General features: G+C 43.3%; 1 protein-coding gene and 1 non-coding gene across 2 annotated transcripts in view; both read right to left on the bottom strand.

Moving 5' to 3' along the window:
* Window positions 1-18,511, bottom strand: part of LOC126175190 (uncharacterized) — a 382,493-nt gene that overhangs the window by 111,031 nt on the left and 252,951 nt on the right. The window lies entirely within an intron of this gene.
* Trnas-cga (transfer RNA serine (anticodon CGA)) lies at window positions 3,239-3,313 on the bottom strand. Its single transcript has one exon. It is a non-coding gene; the product is annotated as a tRNA-Ser (tRNA).

Genomic DNA, 18,511 nt, shown 5'->3' with positions numbered 1-18,511 from the left:
AACTGATCGGCTGTCGAACCCTCTCCGGCTTTTTCCCACATTGCTTGAAAGCGTGAAGTGGTGTGTGTGTGTGTGTTGGGGTTTGTGGGCGCTCAACATCGAGGTCATCAGCGCCGTGAAGTGGTACATCAGTGCCCGGCGTGGAACTTGCTGAGGACAAGTCCTGGCGTTGTCTGTGGCAAGTTTCGCTGTCCGTGGAAGGGCACGGCGGGCATGCCTCACCGCAGCTCAGCGTGGCTGTTGGAGCCTTAGCGCTCTCGATAAGCGAAGCTGCGCTTGGGCTCTTTCGCAGAACACTGCATACCCTTATAGTCGTTTGTCGAGATCGCTTGAAGGTGGAAGATTCAATAGCAACACGAAAGACAGACCTAGTGGCGGTCCCGGTATGCAACCAGTAAGGCAGAACTTGTGCTTCCCCAGTAGTGGAGACACAGTCGCCCAATGCCCAAGTTGAAACTTGTAGATCGGCAGATCGGTTTTTCATCCACGTAAGATCAGCCCGTCCCCATCCTCAGTCACCGTTGTGACCATCAGGACTGCGGGTTACAGATCAGAAGTTCACTCCATAACCAGATGGCTGTGGATTTACAGCAGTGGACTCCAAATTGGAAGCAGCTTGAATTGACCAGAGCATTCTGCAGCTTAACAGAGCTGGTCTTCCCTGATATGTGTGATGCCTCACTATGAGAATGAGTTCGAGGACGGTAGAGGTTCTGTAGCAGGCGATGATGTAATGACTCCCACACGTGACCGAATGTGCTCTCGTTTTCTGAGCCTGTTCTACTGCCAGAGAGTTCATTTATGTGAAGTTTGCATCCTGAGAGACGTTTGATGACATAACTAGGTTAGGTGTGATGCGTTCTGTCTGCTCCGTACGTATTCGAAATGCTGAATCAGTTGTTTTTGGCTTCCCTCTCACATGAAAGGAGCTCCCGGCATTTCTGTACTTCAGTCCTCCCTTGTTGACACTTGATTACGACACTGTTGCGTAGCTAGTCCTCTACATGAATCACAGAGGAGCAGTTGTCAGTTCTTACAGGCCTTGCATCACTAACATAAATCTACAGGAAATTGCTCATTTCCTCATTTCCACGAAATCTGCAGGCCAAAAGAGCGCTAGTCAGCCGACAAGGGCATAGTCGGGGTATGTGAAGAAGGGGTAGGCAAGAAACGGTGTTTATTTCTTTCATCAACCTGTCATCATGGCCCGAGCCCCTTTCGTCGGAAGAGTGAGACCAGAGGAGGGAGCGTTATCGACCTGGACTGCTTTTGTGACATTCCCTATTGGGTGATCTCTGGAGGGCACAATTGATTAAATCAAGTATTCACATACCCTTGGGAATCACCCCCTCCTCTCCATGTACCTTGCTTTCCGTTGGCACGAGGCTTCTACCAGCAGGACAATTCAACGTGTCATGCAGCCCACTTTCATGCATCCCACACTGTGTTGGTACAATGCAGAGGCATTTTAAACACGGTTTGCTTTTAACCGCGAACATGGAAACTTGGTAATCTTGTTTTTTGACGGAGGTCGGTATAATCCACCACATATAACAGACAGACGAAAGTACACCCTGACTCAAGAGCAGTTTCGAACAGAGAAGAACTGAAGAAGCAGAGTTTTTCGCCTTGCAAAACTCGTAAGGCAGAGTGGAATTGAAGAAGCAGGGTTTTTCCCCTTTCAAAATTTGTAAGCCACATGTGGCACCCCAGCGCCCTCACAGCTCATTGCTAAGGCCGTACTCGGGCCAAAGATCTACGATTCTATAACTTTTTTTATTCTACGCCCACTTTCGAGACTTCATCCCTCATCTTCAGTTGTACCTTACTTCACATCTAACCGATGTTAAGTATTGATAGCTCAGATCACAGCAGAATATCAATTGAGTAGCATCTACACACAAAGCGACACCTCGCCGCTGGCTAACAGACTATGTATACCTCGTCGTCGTATTCAGTCTCGTCTGAAAATGAGACCTGAAGAGCCGGCCGCGGTGGCCAAGCGGCTCTAGGCGCTTCAGTCCAGAACCGCGCTGCTGCTACGGTCGCAGGTTCGAATCCTGCCTCGGGCATGGATGTGTGTGATGACCTTAGGTTAGTTAGGTTTAAGTAGTTCTAAGTTCTAGGGGACTGATGACCTCAGATGCTAAGTCCCATAGTGCTCAGAGCCACTTGAACCATTTTTTTGAGATCTGAAGACCCTAAATCGATCACGGGATAAAAACGTTATAAAACCATACTTTCAGTCTGAGGCTATTTTGTTTGCTGTTATTATAATAAACGGCTCCGTTTTCGCCAAACCACCAGTCTAACACCAAGTTTCATGGCCGCAGTTTCATTTTTTCTAGGTGATAATTCAAGCTCTATAGATTGTTCCTCGTACATATTTAATAACGCGCAGAGACGGGCTGGCTTAACAATCGGAGATTTTTTTTTTAATTTTGTAACGTTTCTTGATGCTTCTTCAGTGGCAAAGTCCAAATAAACGCTGCGGGCAAGACGCCCGGAGCAACTTTTTTATCTGCAGCAGCGCAGTGTGGCGGCTCGCCGTCCGTTGGACACAGCGGGACGCGTTATCGGCAGTCGGCTGTCGGCTGTCGGCTGCAGCAGGGAAGCGCATGCACCGTGCTGCGGCGGACAGCTGCACAAAGCTGAGGGCTGGCTGCGCCGGGGTCGGCGCGACAGCGCGACGTCCACGAGCGTGGCTGCGAACTGCGCTCCAGTGGGCGGACAGGCGAAGCGGGAGACCTCACCCCACCCACTCTCTCCTCCGCTCGACTCGTCGTTAAGCCCACCTGAATAGCTATACCGCTAAATATTGCCACTTACGGCGCAGCACGATGCTTTACCTGAGTCCCGACAGGTACACACGCATTCCGCTTAAAAAGATCCGTCAGTCTACTGATATATAAACTGATGGATAGCCGCTGCAGCTGCTGATATGTTCATTGTTGTAGTCCACGACCGCTTCTAGCTTTCGTATTTCGATCGTTTTCTAGTGCATTTGAAACTGGCACTGTAAATGCATGACACACTGGACATTTAAAATACAGGGTGTATCAAAAAGAATGACACGATTTCAAAACTCCATATTTATTGATAAAAACATACTACCATCATGGGATGAATTGCAAAATACTCATAAAACCTTAAAATTTTACCTATGCTTCCAGAATGAGATTTTCACCCTGCAGCGGAGTGTGCGCTGATATGAAACTTCCTGGCAGACTAAAACAGTATGCCGGGCCGAGACTCGAACTCGGGACCTTTGCCTTTCGCGGGCAAGTGCTCTACCAACTGAGCTACCCAAGCACGACCACACCCCGTACTCACAGCTTTACTTCTGTCAGTACCTCGTCTCCTATCTTCCAAACTTTACAGAAGCTCTCCTGCGAACCTTGCAGAACTAGCACTCCTGAAAGAAAGGATATGGCTTAACCACAGCCTGGGGGATGTTTCCAGAATGAGATTTTCACTCTGCAGCGGAGTGTGCGCTGATATGAAACTTCCTGGAGTGCTAGTTCTGCAATGTTCGCAGGAGAGCTTCTGTAAAGTTTGGAAGGTAGGAGACAAGGTACTGGCAGAAGTAAAGCTGTGAGTACGGGGCGTGAGTCGTGCTTGGGTAGCTCAGTTGGTAGAGCACTTGCCCGCTAAAGGCAATGGTACCGAGTTCGAGTCTCGGCCCGGCATACAGTTTTAATCTGCCAGGAAGTTTCTTTACCTATGCTATTAGAAATTTTCCATGTGTCCACCAGCAGCAGCGCAATAACATCTAGACGATAGCTAAATTAGTCATAAAATGTACACAATATATCTGCTTTTACAGAAGTTATAGTGTCTATTATTCTGTTCTTCACTTCTTCCCGTCACGAGATAAAGGTGAGCATACTTTCCTTCACACATCCGCACTAGAAAAAATCGCACGGCGTCATGTCTACCCCGATCGCACAACTCAGCAGGCAAAATGCGTTTTTAAATCTGTTAACTTGCAGGTGGGCGTGAACGTACTAACGATAATTACATCTTCTACTGGAATCTGCCATTATGACGTCTTACTGATTAGCGCCGGCCGGGGTGGCCGAGCGGTCCTAGGCGCTACAGTCTGGAACCGTGGGACCGCTACAGTCGCAGGTTCGAATCCTGCCTCGGGCATGGATGTGTGTGCTGTCCTTAGGTTAGTTAGGTTTAAGTAATTCTAAGTTCTAGGGGACTGATGACCTTAGAAGTTAAGTCCCATATTGCTCAGAGCCATTTGAACCATTTTTACTGATTAGCAGTATCGCAACAAAATTTAATTCAACTTCAATACTCGATGCAAATGGTGTAACAGCTTTATTACAGCATTTAGTCTTTTCTGCTTAACAGTCCACATTTCATACAAGAAGTGGTGCCTTATGCAACTGATAATCATTTTGGCATGATATCAGTTATTGGTGAAGTTATAGCCGTAATTATTCACAACTATTCCCATTGTCTGCTCTAGAACAAAAGCTAATATTATTCTACGATTATATGATTGACGAGCCATGTTCGAACAGTGTAATTTCTTAGGCACTGAAGTCAAATATGTAGTGAAGTGGTGTTTGCTGTTACGATTAATGTGCGACAGATTCCATTCTGTATACGTACTGCATTTCCTTCTTGATCTGATTTAGCAAGCCGGAATTTCATTCACCAAAAATTTAGGATCTGACACAATTTTGAAATTTACATAGCATGTGTTTGTTTGACTGTGCCAAGGCCACGACAAGCGTTGTGTTACTACCTTACTATCCCATGTAAAACACTTGTGTCCTTCGTTTCCCATAATAATTGCAACGTTAAAGGGAATCTCATATCTTTATTTCCATTTCATTCCTTTCGCCTGTTTATTTAAATGAACTGCTGTATACCTGAGTAACCAAGAGGCATGCACTAATGCCTTCCACAACAATACCAAAGGAGACGGCTTAATGCCTTCAGCCTACTCGTGTCTTCGATGGGAAGTATTTCTTATGTTGCTTGCACTGTGTGACCTAGCAAGGCTTTATATTAATTTAGTAAATTATTTTTACGGATCAAGGAAGATAAGTTTGCCTCGAGAACTTCAGAGCAGCAGCTATTTCGTCACTGTAACAACGTTTTGTGATAACGTTACGTTACCAGTCCACCAAAACCAAGTCTTTTAAAACTATGGGTGAATCCACGATTTGATATTTCTGTCCAGCTCATTACGTGTAATCTGGAAACTACTTACGAGAGATAAGGTTATGGTCAATAATGAGAAACATAATCAATTATCAACAATAAATAATTTCAGGTACCAAAGAACATTCTTTGGACGAAGTATGTCTGCGGGAAATAAGATCACGCAATGAAATTATTTTCTCAGAAGCGTTATTCACTGGGTAAAGAGGGCATCTTCAATCAGGGTAATTTCAAGTGGAATTCCACCATTAAAAATACTAGTTTCATCATTCACAGACACAATAATGTGTCCAATAATGCCGTTCGAAAAAAAATATTATAAAATCTGTACAATTGGGGGCATTAAAAGTGATGGTTTCCTTCAGCTTTAAACAGTCACACGGTATACAGTATCGAAAACAACATCGTATTCATGGAATGAAGAAGGGATACTTAATGACCATATATGAACAAGTTGAAATTTAAGCCCACTTAAAAAAGTCCAGACAAAAGAATCTCAACGCACAGTGCACACTATGAAACACCCGTTTCCTACACATATTGATAGCTTCATCTAAAGGCACTGTGCAGTTTCATATTCGTCGGCTACAATATTATTGCACCTCGGAGAGAGGGCGCTTCGGCAGGGCTGTCGTGAGTTTTTATCGTGGTATTTCACGAGGGCACGCTTAACCACTTGCTTTCATGTGCACAACTGCCTGGATACCATTCACAATGCGATGCATTTTTCTTACTCAGAACTGTACTTGTTTACTGTAACGTCACCGCGTGTTTCCGATAATGGCCACGGGAGTCCGAGAACAATATCATCGTGGTCGGCTAATAGCAGCATTTAGTTATTAGTAAACGTGTTCTTGTAAGCAATCCACGCTGCGTCCAAGACACCCTGGCGCTCCCTATGGTTTTCTGTGTTTAAAACTTTGACCACTCATGCCAGAGGAAGTAACTTTACGCTTCATCTGGACGAACCATTCTCTGCAACTATACTGCTCAAAAGAATTAGGAAAACATGACTTTGGACGTCTGCCATACTCCTTTGAGCAATAATTGAGGACTGGTATGTTGTCAACTTATACCCTTACCTTTCACAAATGAAGTACACAACGAAACATGATTATGTCCTCGATCGTTCACATAAAAATAAATGAAATATCCGTAAATTGTCGAAAACAAAGTGGAATTTTCATTCCGTCATCCTGAGTGCTTGTGATGGGAATTTGAGAGCTTCAGTAACATGTATGCCCCCCTGTGAGCGTTTATCACTGCGTGAGACCTAAGTGGGATGCTCCGTATAAGTCTATGGACGTCACCCTCTGGTATTCGTTCCCATTCTTCAGTGAGAGACCATGAGTTTTCTTGGAGAGTCTGGTGGAACAGTACGATCACGAACACTTCTGTCAAGCATGTCGCACATATGTACGATGCGTTTAGGTCGGGACTCACAGTCGGCCATTCGATTATTTCAATATCCAGGCTACGCAAGACATCCCTGCTGACACCCACCACATGGGGCCTGGAATAAAAAGGAATTAAGGCCCATCACCAAAAGAAGCAAGCGCCAAATGATCCAACATGATCTTTTCGATGTACTGCCTGGTGGTAAGGCCACAATGGACGACAAGATCCGTATGGCTGTAAACAATTAAACCTCTCTACAATATCAAAGACCCTTGAAAATCTGACGATTTCCTTGACATCATTTGGGAGGCACTGCTTACCACGGGTCTGCACCAAACTAACACGGTCATCACCTTGCGTGAGAGGATATTTGGTAACCGTGAATAACACGTTTCGCCAGTCATGAAGTTGCCAGTTGACAGGGAAATGATAGAACGAAAGGTGAGCTGGAAGATGGCCTCATGTCAAGCAGGTTACTTGAGAAGCACGTCGGGTGCTTTCTCGTAACCTGTTCATTACAGTCTGATCGGACACGGGGGCTCCTGTAGCCTTCCTCTGAGATCGGTTTGCAGTGCTCTGGCAGTAAACGTACTAGCCACAACGCAGAGATGGCCAGATAGGGGTTTTAATGCGTCGGCGACCTTGTCCAACTCCCCTTGTGTAATGACCTGTCTTCCTGTAACTTGTCCTCGACCTATGGATGTCACATGAAGAGGCATTGGCATCTGCAGGAACATGATGGAAAGTCCATCCTTTTTGGATTTATCACACCGCCCTTGCAACTTGCATTGCTTAAGACGTCACATAGTATACTTGGTTGAATAAACGCCCACAAATAACAACTGCTATCTGTGTGACTCACTAGAAAGCGATGGGACACTGGTACTCACCTGCTTCTGTGGGTCACCTAAATCTGTAATACGTAACACGGTCAATAGATGGCGAATTGTTTTAATTGTTGCCTGCATTGAAAGCGGAGACCTCAAGCCAAGCAATAAGACCACAGGAACCACTTGTACGAAAACAGATTAGAATACCAGACGTTGGTTCATGTGTTCCCTTAATTCTTTTGAACAGTATACTCAAGAACTGAATCGTCAGTTGTTGAAACCAAATACTTCAAAATTTGTATTTTTTTCTTTTTTCAGTGACTATTGCACTTGGTGTTGAAACGAAACACACCATGGCCCTATAAATAGTAGAAATGGGGGTGCGCTTTACGCTGTTCGTTGTTGAAACCAAATATGTCACAGACTTATTTCGTTTCAGCTCGCGTTGCTCATATCCGCACGGAAATTGTTTGACTCAGTACTCCACCGTGTTGATAAATTTGTCCTCTTCCTTTCTTTTGGCATTAACAATCACTGTTGGTATTCATTGTCTCTCATTTGACCAGCAGCTGAAATATTACTATGGCTCCAAAAAGGAACTACAATGCCGGCTACGATAAAAAATAACGTAAAGGCAGCTCGTACAAAAGGACTGCTTATCGAAATTACAAAGGCGATTATGTTTCAGGGAAACGGTTACAGAATCAAGCGGATAAATATTCTTATTACTTGGAACAACATTATGAAATATAGAAATGGAAATAGGAGTAATATTGATTTTTATCTGCAACATCATTTTAAAAGAAATGTCTCTCCAGCTGCAGACTGAAATGTTGTGATTCAATGGACATAAATCGACAGAAAGATATCTTAGAATATTTCCTGATGTTCCCACCAAAGATGGCCAGGATTTACAACTGCAGTGCCTTACTGAAGCAAAGGAAGTGAAGCACAGACGTCCTCGGAAATCTCATCCAGAATTCGTGAAGTGGGTAGAGATGCAACATTTCTTTACCTTGTAATGGGTGGTTCAAATGGCTCTGAGCACTATGGGACTCAACATCTTAGGTCATAAGTCCCCTAGAACTTAGAACTACTTAAACCTAACTAACCTAAGGACATCACACACACCCATGCCCGAGGCAGGATTCGAACCTGCGACGGTAGCAGTCCCGCGGTTCCGGACTGCAGCGCCAGAACCGCTAGACCACCGCGGTCGGCTGTAATGGGTGGGAAAGCAATGAAACATGCTTGTAAGAAAGTGTTCTTTGATTACATGCAGTGACGGATTCGCGTGCGTTTCGTATCTATATATTACTACTTAAGTGAATGTCACCTGTTAACAAACGCGAGAAAAATTCGAATACCAAAAAGACACCAGAACAGGTCATTACACTCATTCATGAACGTATAATTTCTTTTCCCACAAAAACCTCACATTAGTCACAGAAGGAAGTAAAATATTTAACCCATGAACTAAATGAACCGATCGTGCACAGTATTTTCAATGAGAATTATGCAGATTAGAAAGTAAAGTAGATGTTTATCGTAATTATTATTGGGACAATTTTAATTTATGCTTTTGTCAGACCCAAAGTGGGTGAAGAGCTTGAACTCAAACTGAAAAGCCCAAATCTAAATGAAAGTGCAAAGCTTGTCGCCAAGGTGGAATTAACTGTCTGTGACGCACAGTCATTGCGACTGCTGCGTAATCGTAGTCTTGGCTTAAATGTTTTCCACATTTCTCACGTCATTTTGCAAAACGTTTGATTTCAATTAAAAGGAAGCCTCATATTGATATCTTCTTTTTTGGGATCCCATAATGATTACTAAAACTCCCTGGCTTGTTAAGAAATGACAGTTGTTTTATACCCTCATATTCAGTGCCTGTAATTCAATTACACTGATTTTCGTTACCATATTCTGATCTTACAGCTAAGTCTTCTTATCTTTAAGCAGCGCATGCAGTGTCTCCTGTAATTTCGACCATTTGGAAGACGCTTGTTTGACCTCTAAATGAATCACAGACGAGCAGATGTCAGTTCTTATAGGCTTCGCGTCACTAACATAAAACTACAGGAAATTGGTCATTTTCTCATTCCCACAAAATCTGCAGGACAAATAGCGGAAGTGAGCCAACAAGGGGTTGGGGGAAGAAGGCGAGGAAGGAGTGGCCAGGAGACGGTGTTTATGAGTTCTCTCATCAGGCTGCCGTCATGGCTCGTCCGCCTTTGTGCGGGAAAGAAGGAGGCCGCAAGAAAAAGGTCTTTAATTAGTCCTGGTTCTTCGTTTGCTGTAAGTGGCAGTGGTCGGCCAAACTCGTTTACTTCCCGGAGGACACAATGGCTGGGTGACCTCGTTATGTCGTCCATGGGAGGCTGCCGATCCAGTCTGTTGGAAGACCAACATTTTCTGTGACGACTGCAAAAGGATATTATAGTTACAAAGTCAGTCTAAGAGGAGAGCGTTCGACAATTTTACAGGAAATTAAATGTCAGCCGGAGTGTTTTGAGAACTCAATGCTCCACCACCTGTTCCGTGTGAATTTTAGTCGAATCAAGTCTGACCCAGATCATTCTCAAACAATATACGCGTACAGATGGGGTGCAAATGAATTTAAGTGTGAGAGCACAGGCGATTTGTTTTCTTTATCCGTCTGACCTTCGATATATTTTAACGTTCATAATAAAATAAGAGAAATCAGAACTCGCACTGAAAGATTTAAGATTTTATTTCTCCTGTGACCTTTGTGAAAGTGGCACGGCAGAGAAGTAGCTCAAAGGTAGCTCGATGAATCCTTTGCCTGGCACTTAATTGTGAATTGCAGAGTAATCATCTAGATGTAGATGTAGATAACAGGCTAGTTGTTAGATTCCAATCGCCTTAAGACCTTCACCCAGTAATAAACGGAACGAGAGAACTATATATATCATTAATCCTCCCTTTTTTCTAAGTTCCACGTGAGTAAAATTGCAGTTCTGACCTACAGAGGCAGTACAATTTATATAACAGACTACACAACCAATATTACAATTTTTTTTTTACCTTCATTAATCGTCATTATTACTTTTTTCGTTCAGATAAAATGCTATCGCTAAAAAATGTGGTATATTTGAAGAACCGTGGATAAATAGACGACATAATAAGTGCAGGTATTCATTAACTGGAATAGATTTTGGTTCGAACAAGCACATAGCGAAAACGTAAATGAAACTAAAGCTAATATACTTTTACGGGAGTTGCTAACCACAGGAAGTTGCAGCGAGAAAAGCATTCTTTAAATAGAAATAACCGGGTAATCTAATTAAGTGTCACCGTGTCTATAACTGGTCACAGCAATCTATTCGAAATATTTCTGTTGACACGGTATTTCCCAGAACATACTCATAATGTGACTACGTTTCATACAACAATTGGCAGTAAACACCAGTGCATTTAACTTGGTCCACCAGTATGACGAAAGAAAGCGCGACATTTTCTGAGGAGATCAGGTCGATCACCACACACACGTGTGCAAACACTAATAAGTGAATGAATGCCACCCATAAGTGCAATTTCGTCATTAGCTGCCACAACAATATACTGTTCAGTCCTGTTTAAGGTCACATCGGAATGTTTGCTTCATCCACTAAGCTCTTAGGGCTGACCTAGTTTACTATTTAATGGGCACTCAGAGAGGCAGTATTTTCCAAGGCGTTTTGAATTCCTTATCCCTCGTATAATGAGGCCGCAGTAGCGACAGCCGCCACTGTTCCTTTTATCAGTCCTTTTCCCGACTCCTCTTCCCTCCCTCTCTCTCACTCTTTCATCCCGTCTAGAGTGGCATGCTGATGACGAACAAGGAGCGAGGCGGAGTGAGGGGTGTCTCGCACTCCGCTCCGAGCGACCACTCCGGAAACAAAATTAGCGAAGTTTTACGCCTGATGGAAAAGCCTACGCTGGAGGAAGCGCAAACTTTTTATTTTATTTTCATGAGTGCGCGACGAAGTCACCGGCGCTTTTAAAAGTAATTATTTTCATACAACTAAGGTAACCTGCGCGAACGAGGGAGGAATACAGATTTCTGTCAGAAGCAACAGGATTCGCTGGAGGAGGATCAGCTTCTCTGCGTAACAAGTGGTTGACTGCATTATGTTTAAAATAAACTTCTTCCTGAAACATATGGGCACCTGTATCGCAAAACGCGTGAAGTGTATAATACTTTCTATGTTCGTTGTTTACTATTACAAATCAAAATAGCCGGTCACAGTGTTACAGAATTTTGTGGCGTGTTTCACAGTGTTTTTCGTAGGAAGTAAAGGGATTGTTCAGAAGTTATCTTGCCCTCTGAGTATTAATGTTTACTTAAACTCACCGGTGATGTGGGTAGCATTGGAACAAATATATCAGACTGATAAAACGTAGTTCTTACTATCGCAGTTACTTTACAAATCTCTTTGTAGCTATCGCTATGACTACCAGTTTACCTGTAATACACTGGCATACAAATAATTCCACCCAAGCAAACATGCGCAATTTATTAGTTAGTAGCAAAGGCTGAACGGTTAACAATTGAAATCAAGATTTTATCTTCCCTACCTCGAAATAGAAAGCTGGCAAAAATAAACTCACAACTGGACCAAATGGCTCTGAGCACTATGGGACTTAACATCTATGGTCATCAGTCCCCTAGAACTTAGAACTACTTAAACCTAACTAACCTAAGGACATCATACAACACCCAGTCATCACGAGACAGAGAAAATCCCTGACCCCGCCGGGTATCGAACCCGGGCGTGGGAAGCGAGAACGTTACCGCACGACCACGAGCTGCGGACCACAACTGGACCATCAGCTAAAAGAATGAGTTAGCAATATTGTTCTCATCATGTAAGTAATTATCCGTCAACAAAGTAAATGGTCTAGTGATGTAAGCGATCGAATATGAGAGTCCGTAAGTCTCGAATTATGTGAAAGATACAAGAAGGGAAACTGTACTATTAAACAGAAACAAGAAAATCGAATCGGTTCTTCGTAAATTACGACTAAAGGCCAAAATAGATAGTGTTAGAACGGTAGCGTAATATCCACGTCGAAATAGATCTCACAGTTGTTTCAAAGATAGCACGATTATTGGTGAAAGCCATCACATGACGGATGAGCACTTCTAGACAGATTTAGTATTTTGCGTATCAACACAGTCGTTGAACTGCATCGCTGGACTGCATTCCAAATGTGGCAATGACCACAAACCTTGTTACTATAAAGTGACATTCCCTGTAAGGGCTAAGCTTGCCTTCAAAGAATAAAGGCAAATGAACAGTGCATACTAAACACACTGTCCCATGATAACACAGCGCACACTGCTTAAATACACAGAGGATGCAAGATTACTTATAAGTCCGCTACAAAGGGAATACTGCAACGATATCCTGTGGGCAAATGACTATTTAGAGAGAGGTTTTCGATGATAGAAATCCATACCGTGCAAGGCGAAGGATTCCGTTTCCAACACTTCAAAACAGTTGTGGCGAATTTCTAATCCACACCGTTGTGATAAACTTAGGGACGGAAATATTTTACTCGTGATATGTCACAGCCAAGTAACATAGGTCCATGAAACTTGTGCCTTATTTAGAAACACCTACCACTGTACAGCACAGAAGATAACTGAAAGAATAAACAATGAGATGAAAGAAACGACACTTTTATTCAACGGCAGTAATAATGCTGAAGCCGTTGTGATTTATGATGGTCCCTTGGACATTACAAAGAACGGGACATAATTCTTATCAGGGTGTATGAGCACCGCAGGATCAATGGTTTCTCTGCGATGTACGGCTATGGCCGTCACAAGGAACTCCTGTGGTAGGGTGTTTCATTCCGCCGCCAGCGCGAATGACAACTGCCGGGCGGTCGGTGATGCATGTAGACGTGCTTCAATACGTCTTCCAACCCAAGCCACACTTTCTCGATAGAATTTAAAGTCCAGGAACTGGCAGCACATTCGATTCTCCAAATTGTCTATCGTTCCAAGAACTCCTCCCCCACCGGTGTCCGAAGTGATTGCAAATTGTCATCCGTAAAAATGAATCTAAGACCAAATGCATCCACGAGAAGTTTTTTTTTTTTTTAGTCATCAGTCTTCTGACTGGTGTGATGCCGCCCATCATGAATGCCTCTCCTGCGCCAAACTCTTCATCTTAGAGTAGCACCTGCACCCTACGTACTCAGTTATTTGATGGATGTATCCCAATCTCTGTCTTATGGAGGTTATCCCTGATGTCTTAAGGTACGTTCTATCACCCTTTCACAAATTCCTTTCTTCGCTGATTCTGCAGAGAACATCGTCATTCCTTGCCTTACTAGTCCTCCTAATTTTCTACATTTTTCTGTAGTACATCTCAAATGCTTCGGTTCGCTTCTGCTGGGTTTTCCGACTGCCTTTTCCGAGTGCCTTTTCTGACTGTCCTTAATTCACTACAAGACAATGCTGTACCTCGAAAGTACACTCTGAGAAATATCTCCTCATGTCAAGACCAATATTTGGTGCCAGCTAAATTTCTCTATGTCAGGAATGCCCACTTTGCCAGTGCTAGACTGTTTTTATGTCCTCCTTGCATCGTACATTATTTTACAATCTAGATAACAGAATTCCTTAACTACTTCTAGTTACTGATCAGAAATTCTGTTGTTAACTTCCTCTAAACTATAATTTATGCTCTCCTCATTACTTCTGCCTTTCTCCGGTTTCCTTCCATTCCATATTCTGCACTTATTAGAACCGTCATTCCATTCAACGAAACCTGTCATTCTTCTTTACTTTTACTCAGGATAGCCGGCCGGTGTGGCCAAGCGGTTCTAGGCGCTTCAGCCTGGAACCGCGCGACCGCTACGGTCGCAACTTCGAATCCTGCCTCGGGCATGGATGTGTGTGATGTCCTTAGGTTAGTTAGGTTTAAGTAGTTCTAAATTCTATGGGACTGATGAGCTCAGATGTTAAGTCCCATGGTGCTCAGAGCCATTTGAACCATTTTACTGAGGATAGCAATGTTATGAGCGAATCTTATTATTGATATCCTATCACCCTGCATTACAATCCCACCCTTCAACCTCTCTTTTATTTCCGTCAGTGCTTCGTCGACGTATGGATTGGACAGTAGGGACCACAGACTGCATCTGTCTTACACCTTAATTAATAAATCTGCTTCGTCCGGTCTTACTGTTCCTTCTTGGTTTTTGTACTTATTGTATATTACCAGTCTTCCCGTACAGCTTACTCCTATTTTTCTCAGAGTTTGGAGCATCTTGCCCCTTTTCACATTGTCGAACTCTTTTTCTAGGTCGACATATCCTATGTACGTTTCTTGATTTTGCTGCACTCTTGATTTCATTATCAAATGCAACGTCGGAACTGCCTCTCTTTTTATCTTTTATAGTCTAACAAATCCTCAATTATCTTCTCCCTCCTTTTGTATACTGTTCTTGTCAGGGCTTGCATGCATGACCCGTTAAGCTAATTGTGCGATAGTCCTCGCACTTATCGGCCCTTGCCATCTTCGGATATACCCGAGGCGGCAGGGCGTGCACAAAATTCTGCTCTGGCAACGCTTTCACAATTGTGGATGGATTTACAGGCAACATGGTTCAATACTCTTCTCTACTTTCGCTGAGGATACCAATATCTCCAGTGAATGTTATCATTGATATCCTATCAACCTGAATTATAATAGCACTCTTGAACTTTTCTTTTATTTCCATCATTGCCTCTTCGAAGTCTTGATTAAACAGTAGGGACTATAGGCTGCATTGCTATCACCCTAATTAATCTGAGCACTTCGTTTTTCTTCATCTAGTCTAATTGTTCTTTCTTAGTTCAAAGACTTGTTGAGTTCATACCACGTCGAGTTGCTGCACTACGCGGGGCAAAATGAGGTGCGACATGATATTAGGAGATTCCAAGGCTTTTGTAACCACAGCGTCTACATCATAGTTATTTCATACTTGAAAGGGTCTCTGGAACCATGTAGTTTCATTTTCATAAATTATACCGTTCTACATGCCATCCTCGTAAGCTTCATTTTTCGACTTTTCACCACTAAAAATTAAAACCGAAACAACAAATTCCAGCTGTACTTGAAAATGATTCACCAAGAGACTAACATGCAGTTAAAAGTTTCTTCGTAAATTTTTTTCATTTGCATATAATCTAGTTGTATGTTCACACCTAATAAGGAGAAACATTTATTACATTAGTCGAAAACGGAAATTATTGGCTTCATTATTTATTATGTTTGAAAATATAGAATTAATATTTCGGAAACATAATTAATTTTTTTGTACAGTGTCTTTTACGAGTTTTGTACGCAGTTTTCATCTTCGTCTTGTCGTTTTAACAGTAAAAGCGATAGTTTATACACCAGAAATAGCGTCAAGAATAGAAGAAGGAAAAACCGAAGCAGGGAGGTGCTGCTAATTGAACATAAATCAGCAAAAATATGTGCTCCGTCAGAGGGCGTTCCTTCACACAACACTCTAAAACAAGAGAAATGAGTGTCTGACAAAATATTTTGGAAATGAAATATAGGATTATCACAAAGGCAAGTCTGAAAAGCACGTTCTGTGCAGTGAAGACATTCGATGCAGAGCATTGTCCATTCTTTGGGGTAAGAAGATCAATCAAACAGCTACAGCTTTTTTTTTAACCTTAAATGCAGACTACTTTCGAAAACTTATATTTCTGTCATGAGTGCTGCACTAAGAAACAAAAAGTCGTTATGCTAGTAACTGCAGAACAAAAGTCATGGGATACCCCGAATTTCGTGTAGGACCTCCGTTTGTCCGGCGCAGTACAGCAACACGGCGTGGAATGGACTCAATGATCCGTTGAAAATCCACTGCAGACGTACTGAGCCATGCTGCCTCTATAGAGAAAGTGTTGCCGGAGCAGGATGTTGTGCCCAATCTGACCTCTCGATTATGTCCCATAAATGATCGATGGGATTCATGTCGGGCGATCTAGCCGGCCAGATCATTCGCTCTAATTGTCCACAATGGACTTTATCCAAATTCCAAACAACTGGGGCCCAGTGACATGACGCATTGTCATCCACAAAAATTCCATCGTTTATTGGGAACAAGTAGCCGAACGGAACACTTCCAGTCAATGATTGGTTCAGTTGCACCACAGGTTACTGTCACTTCCATGTATACACAGCCCACACCATTACGGAGCCACCACCAGCTTCCGGCCTTGTTGACAACTTGGGTCAATGCCCTCATGGGGTCTACGCCACTCTCGAACCCTACGATCAGCCCTTAAAAAGTATCTGGATTCATTTGTCCAGGCCACGGTTTTCCAGTAACCTAGAGTTCAACCGATATGGACACGAGACTAGGAGAGACATTGCAGACGATGTCGTGTTGTTAGCAAAGGCACTCGTGTCAGTCGTCTGCTACCATATCCCTAACAAATACGTTCGGCGAACATCTCACAATGATTTCTGCGGTTATTTCACGCAGTATTGCTTGTCTGTTAGCACTGACAATTCTAAGCAATCGCCACTGCTCTCGGTCGTTAAGTGAAGGACGTGGGCCACTGCGTTGTCGGTGATGAGATATAATACCTGAAATTCGGTATTCTCGGCACAGTCGTGACACTGTGGATCTCGGAATATTGAATTTCCTAACCATTTCCAAAATGGAATGTCCCATGCGTCTTGCTCCAACTACCATCCCCACGTTCAAAGTCTGTTAGTCCCCATCGTGCGGCCATAATCTCATGGGAAACGTTATCTCATGAATCACTTGACTCCAAATGACAGCTCCACCAACGCACTGCCCATTCATACTTAGTGTGCGCGATCCTACCGCTATCTGTACATATACATATCGCTATGACACGACTTTTGTCACCTCATTGTAATGTATATATATAAATAAGTTTCCGAAAGCGGTCTGCGAATAAAGTTAGAAGAAAAATGAATTACAGATCCAGCCCAAGTATTCACCTCGCGGAAATACGTTAACACATTATTAACCATAGTTTTGGTGAGCCACTCGCGCCGTAGTGGTGGGCGCCTGTGAGCTAGGCTTCCCTGCGTGCCCTGGCTTGGCTTGTTTACGCTCTCGGCGGCTACGGCTGTGGCCGCAATTACGTGGCTGACCGTCCCCACCCCCTCTGCCCCCTTATCCGGTGGTCCATTTGCTTAGCCCGCCCCCGCTGGCTGCTGTTGTTTTCCCTCCGCCACTTAAAGGTGACCGGATGGCTGGTGCCACTGTTCCAATCAATAGGAACTTGGCACTCAATGACGTTTGCAGACGCGCAACCGTAACTTCAATAAATACGAACACCATACTTCCTTAACACTAGACGTCAGAATATAGAATCGTACAAAGTTGAAGGATAGCTTGGAAGCGGGGAGGGGGGGGGGGGAGGGGGACTGAAATAAGTTCAAATGGTTCAAATGGCTCTGAGCACTACGGTACTTCACTTCTGAGGTCATCAGTCCCCTAGAACTTAGAACTACTTAAACCTAACTAACCTGAGGACATCACACACATCCATGTCCGAGGCAGGATTCGAACCTGCGACCGCAGCGGCCGCGCGGTTCCAGACTGTAACGCCTAGAACTGCAATAAGTGTTCAGTTGAAGTTATACTAAGAATGTCATTATGATACCAGTGTAGCCCCCATTAAATTCCCTATGGTTTGAGGTCTTCCATACTTCACGACTCCCTTGGTGCTCTGCGGTAGAGGTAGGCTAATTTTTCTATTTACCACCTGCGACGTCCGTGATTACATTTCAGCCTTCTGTGTTAATGTCAAGTAGTACCACATAAAACACATTATTTCTTCGATGCGTTATCAATGAGTGAAAGCTAAGAATATCACAGCAGATGACCAAGTCTTCAACATCAACGCTATGATGCATTTCTTATCTCTAGTTTACAAATGGCTTACCTCGATTAAGGGCACAAGTGGTAATACACAACTTAAACTAAGTGCAAATTTTATTTGTTATTTATAAGCCTGGTGCATCGCAAGTCTACAGATAAAAAAGTGAATTGTCTTAACTAAATAGGGATTTTCCTCAAACCCTTTTAATTCACTAATG

The sequence above is a fragment of the Schistocerca cancellata genome, chromosome 3 (assembly GCF_023864275.1).
Source record: "Schistocerca cancellata isolate TAMUIC-IGC-003103 chromosome 3, iqSchCanc2.1, whole genome shotgun sequence".
Lineage (NCBI taxonomy): Eukaryota > Metazoa > Arthropoda > Insecta > Orthoptera > Acrididae > Schistocerca > Schistocerca cancellata.
Note: the sequence above shows the minus strand (reverse complement) of the source record. Positions and strands in the feature narration are given on the sequence as shown.